The sequence below is a fragment of the Dendrobium catenatum genome, unplaced genomic scaffold (assembly GCF_001605985.2).
Source record: "Dendrobium catenatum unplaced genomic scaffold, ASM160598v2 fragScaff_scaffold_501, whole genome shotgun sequence".
NCBI classification, from domain to species: domain Eukaryota; kingdom Viridiplantae; phylum Streptophyta; class Magnoliopsida; order Asparagales; family Orchidaceae; genus Dendrobium; species Dendrobium catenatum.
The window spans coordinates 1,444,832-1,450,831 of record NW_021318963.1 but is presented as its reverse complement, the minus strand read 5'-3'; the positions used below and the strand labels follow the sequence as shown (position 1 = coordinate 1,450,831).

The window sequence follows — 6,000 nt, the reverse complement described above, 5'->3', positions numbered from 1 at the left end:
TATATATATATAATCATAATTCACCAGTGCCTTCAATATGCAAAAAAAAAAAATCACATATAGTGCATCAAATGTTAATAGAGAGAATGTGTTGAGGGATTTTCTACCTTTCAACATGCGTCTAACTTAGAGGTTGTGTTACCTCTACCTCTTGATTATTTTCCTCTTCCCATAAGTAATTTACATCAAAAGATGCCATTAAATAATAATTTTATAATAAAAAAACATCAAAAAGATGTCATTAATATTGCAAAATGAGAAACATTGAAAATACAAACTATAACAAATTATTATCTTCCTCCTTCGTTGTAAATTATAGTGTGAACGAATCCAATTTTAGCTGCATATGAGAACTTAATCCCAATTTAGAATGGTAGGTGTCAACAACCTTCTCTTGTACACTGAATGTTGATTCAAGTGTTGTTGTGCTAATTGGAATATCAATATATCAATAGCAATTCATGATAAAATAAGGTATTTCAATTGGTTGTTCTTCCACCATGTAATAACATCAAAGGGATGTCTTGTAAGATAACTTTATAAATCATCTTAAATATATTTATTTAAATCAAATTTCATTGGTTTTTTGCTTGTTTTCTCTAAAATATAAGCTATAAAATCTAACCAACCACTATACTTGCCCCATATTCTTTAGTACTTCCTGAAGTATTGTTTGTACTTATAGCACTTAATCTTCATGCTCTATGATGCCACCTCCACATTTTATTTCTTATTCAAAACATGATATACATTCTTCATACAACTCCTACAATAAACTGCTAGTGTATGAGATACTTTGGATATTTTCATCCCCCTTATAGATCTTTGAAAATGCAAACTCTATAACTAATTTGATTCTCAAGTCCATAATAGCACAAAAGGTCATTAGAAGATTACAAAATAACCCTAGTGTTTGTCAAATTTAACCTTTCTTTTTCATGAAAATTTTCTTTATGATACCCTAAAAAGAATGCATGGCATCATCCAAAACCTTATTTGTTGTATAGACAAGTGAAAGGAATAAATTTGAAATGGGGTATTCAAAAATAAATTCAAATAAAGTCCAAGCCAATTCTTCCCAAATAAACATGTAGTAGCGTCCAATATATTTTAGCATTTTGTAATCAAATTTTCCATAAAAAAACTTTGCAGATCTGCGCGGTTAGTGACAGTAGATATCCCTCAAATTTGGAAGTACATAAATCGTTTAATCATTTAAAGGGAATATGTGATACATATCGATCGTATGTCAGATCTCGCATCGGTGAAGAGACGAGCAAAAGTAGAATAAAACTTGACTGGGACAAACAATTTTTGCACGATCCTATGCATCGATGATAGCGAAAGGAGGCCAAATAGTGAATCAACTAGTGGTCGTGTGGGAATTGCGAATGATGGCTAAATCACAATGCATTTGATCTACATAAGGATAAATTATTAGGTGTGGTGTTACACAGTGCATTTGTATACATTGCATAACAATGTGTATATAATGCATGCATAAATCTGTGCACATATAATATATACAACTGTGTACATAATATGTGTACGCATATGTATACATATCCTCCCTCGCGACTTAGGACCTCGAACACGACTTTTGTTTTCCATTTCACTCTTCTCTTGCCCCCAAACGAAGATCACAAGTGGCATATGTTTATGAGACAACAAACAAAACTAATTTAATATATTATAACATTCCATGTGAGATTGCAAACATAATTATTTTAACTTAGCCCCCTCCCAAAATTCCTGCCTTAGCAACTATTAACCATTCTGATCAATTTAAATATGTGCACAATATCACACATGAAAGAGCCACCTTTAACAAATATTTTTTTTTTTCTCACACGAAAGTTATCCTTAAGCAACTTAATTTCCCTATCATTATTTGTAGTATTATCAACATATATTATAAAGACATTGCTCTCTAAGCCCCACTCACCAATTGATTTATAAAATGTGTTAACAATCTCATATGTCATGTGTGCAGAGGCAAGTATGAGAAGATAAGCACACACTTATGTAATTTTCAATTATAATCCATATAATGTATTGTCTCTATCATATATGAACTTATTTGATTATTGGACTTCCATATATTAGTAGTAAACCAAAGTCAAGTTATGCCTTTTAATGCAACATGTAACTTTTTCTTCTAATTACCATGCACCAATATCACATCATTTCGAGCTATTGTTCATTATACTTTATAAGATATGGTGACATACTTTTCAACATTAAATCGAAGCTAAACTCTTCCACAACAGAGCAAGATTTTCATTTATCAAAATATAATGGGTGATCATCTCTCTAACTTTAAATTATTCGTACTTGAATGTTGTTAAACATTAACTCTCTTGAGAATTATCACATGTAGATGTAATGTCACAACCATATTGGATATGACCCCATATCACATAGATCACATCATGCCCAATCGTAACAAGAACCATAAACTTAAGATCCAGTTTGAAAAGTATGAAAAAAGTAAACTTTTAATTTATACAAATGACAAATTTAATACAAATACAAAATAAAGTGAAAGATTGAATCTCAAAAATAATTTATCTATTATCATAAAAAAAACATAGTCAGTATGAGATATATCTACGAGAGTGCTGGGTAACATATAATACAACAAAAGATAAAAGCCAAACCTATAAAATTGAATCAGCTAAGACATAAATACGTCACAATTCTAAAAAAAATAAATACATCACAAATCTTAGCTTGCCATCAACAACTCAGCTTGCTCTATGCCCTTTACCAAACTTGAAAATGGAAGTAAAAGCAAGAGCGAGCTAACACGACTCAATAGGATATTGTAGCATAAAACATAAATCAATATTCGAAATCAAAAAGATTGAAAATATTGTGCTGTAATGATAAAATGAAGTACTATATGTAAAACTAAAATTTGAAACATATACTAATATTAAATGCAATTAAATAACTAATGAAATTATATTAAAAATGACAAAAATATAAACAAACATCTTATAACAAAATTCAAATTAGCACACAGGTTCAATTTTCCTTAACATACTTAATGGTTAGTAGAATCTTTTATCATTGCCAACAGAATCTCTTATCGTTGCCAACAAAATCTCTTATCTCTGCCAACAAATCCATTATCACTGCCAATAAAACTAGACCTGTCAATATTGGACCCGACCCGAACCAGACCCGAAAATTTCGGGTTCGGGTCAACCCGAACCCGAACCGGGTCGGGTTCGGGTTAGAGATTTCTACCCGTTTGTAAAACCGGGTCGGGTTCGGGTTGACCCGGAAACCCGAAATCGACCCGGTTTGACCCGTTTTTAATTAATTTTGGAGGATTTTAATGAATTTTTATGAAATAAGTAAATAATATTTCAAAAAATTATAAATATTATTGCCCAAATTAAATTAATCTTGATTTATTTTAAATTAATTGAAGTAAATCTACCCTTAATTTGATTTAAATTTAAATAAAATGAATTAAATAAAAAAAATTTAATTAAATATACCCGAAGCGGGTCGGGTCGGGTTGACCCGGACCCGAAGCGGGTCGGGTTCGGGTTCGGAAAACCGACCCGTTTGCAAAAACCGGGTCGGGTCGGGTCGGGTTGAACAGTGTCGGGTCAATTTCGGGTTGGACCCGAACCCGACCCGTGACCCGTTTTTGACAGGTCTAAATAAAACCCCTTATCTCTCTCAATAAAATCCCTTTTTTTAGGGAATAGAAGGATAGCAATCCAGCTCCAAAATCATAATAGCCCTAGTGGGTCTCCAAAAATATGTTGCTTATGGGGATTATAATGTAAAAAGCATGATCACAGAATTTCTTATAACAAAATGGTTGTAGGCATTTACACTCTATACAAGCGGACCGATAGAAGAGCATATAGAATTATACATATGATTATTCATAAAAAATAACGGCTTTTGCCTACACATCTTGATAAATAATAATATGTATAACTCGATATCCACAAGATTTTTTCCATTTGATACATTTTAGGGAAGGGTGGCAGTTTCTCACATGTACAAATCCTCTATGATTAATTACATTTTAGGCCTTGACCTTAGAATAATGTGCATAAAGTTTTAAAAGAAGAGGTCCCCATCAAATTATTTTATTTGCGAAACGAAAATGTGCATAAAAGATTTAAATGCACGTAAAACACTCATCAAATAAGTGTCGACCCGATCACATATATTTAAAACATAATAAATGATGACATGCGATTGAAATAAATAAATTTTTAAAGTCGACGACAAATCAAGATAAAATACACGAGGAAAGACTTTATCAAACACATTAGTGCAACATGCAATAAGGTGGATTAAACTACCAAATGCAAATGATAAGACCGTGTAAGTGACCAATAACAAAAAGAAGGAGAACAACATCTTTGTCAGCTTTAATTTGTGCTCTCGCTCCATTAAGAAGATCAACATAAGAGTGTGCTATCTCTTGCATCAATAAATAATATAAAGGTCTAGGGTGGCTATCTCCTTAACAATATTATGATGTATTACTTGAATATGATTACTTTTGGAAGAAAAAAAAGTACTATTGAATGTCTCTCTTTATATTGTTGGATTGAAAAAGAAGTGTTGAATCATATTGACAGTTTATTATTCATGGATTTAGCATGATGTTTAGACTTCATTTGAGATAATTTTATTATTATTTTTTAAGAAGTATTTAGTATTGATACGTTGTTAAAAAATTGTCTTAAACGGGCGCGAATCTCGATGCAAAATCAAGTTGGAAACTTAAAAAATTAATTCATAGACCATCCGACTCTGATTTCAGTAAACTTACAGTCAAACTGAGAAATTCAACCCAATCCGAGCCCAAATGGGTCCAAATCAAGGACCCGAAGCGCTGTTGGAAGGTTCAAACCACAATTTGGATTACCAAACGGTTTCCAAACATAACAAGCTTATACTCGAATTGAGTGGATTGACAAGACGAATCCAACGAGCCCAAGATCGTCGAATTACGACATCATTAAGGTCTTCAAATGTCTAAAGAACGGTGCATGATCAAGGGATCTAACATCGTCCGTTCATCCGACCACTTCCCATTTACTCTTGATCTCTCACCTATTTACGGCCCATGCCACTCTAGAAATCTATAAATAGATATCCCTCTCCTCTTGAGGGAGGACCCCATCAACAGACAATGATCTTTCTGACCTCGGTCTCCTGCCGACTACGGTCATTCCGACCTACATCACCAAACAACAGTCTTTCTGACCTCTGTCACTTGCAGGTAATGGCCATTCCAACCAAACAAACATGTCTATGTTGATTATTGTAACTTCCAGCATGTAATGCGCTCTATATGACGTACATTTGTAACATCAAGCCAAGACATTCTCTCTAAGAAGGCCTCATTTGTAATCGACTGCAAATACCAGTGGATTCATTCAAACTGGGTCAGACCCCGTAGTTTTTTCCCCTTTTTAGGAGTTTCTACGTAAAAACTCTGGTGTCTCTTATGAATACTACACCCTTTCCTCTTATCTAATTGTGTGCAGGATCTTCTTATAATGCTAAGACGTTAAATTATATATTTCTTTACCGACGTAACAAGTATAAATTTTTTTGTACTTAAAAATTATTTTATATAAGAATAAGAAAGTCATCTTACAAGAATTTTAGATTTCATTTGAACAATTTTTAATTCTTTTTAAAATAAATTTTAATATAATTTTTTTAATAACAGAAAAAAAAAGAGGTCGTGTTAAAAAACTTTACAAACGAAGCCTCTCCACCTCCCGTGTTTATAAACCCGCCGTTCTGTTCTCTATGTTCTGCGCACTTTGTACCGCAAAACCTGAAAAAGGCTCGCGCCAGAGCGAGGGACCGTAGCAGCGACAGAGGGAGCAGCAGAGTTCTATCATTTCTCTTCGTCCGCTCCCCTCGCCGGAGCTCTCCATTTCCCCGTCTCTTCTATAACTTTATCGATATTATATTTTTGATATATTTATTTCCCGTTTC

The 6,000-nt window shown here is 33.1% G+C and overlaps 1 protein-coding gene across 3 annotated transcripts in view; it reads left to right on the top strand.

Annotated features, from left to right (window-relative positions):
* Positions 1-5,789: 5,789 nt before the first annotated feature.
* Positions 5,790-6,000, top strand: part of LOC110095310 (protein SAWADEE HOMEODOMAIN HOMOLOG 2) — a 31,191-nt gene continuing 30,980 nt past the window's right edge. For 2 of the 3 annotated variants that reach the window (XM_020820801.2, XM_020820800.2), the window contains exon 1: positions 5,790-5,945. The gene's annotated coding sequence lies outside the window, so the exon portion shown is untranslated. The remainder of the gene's footprint in view (positions 5,946-6,000) is intronic. The other variant, XM_028694558.1, reaches the window with a different exon arrangement.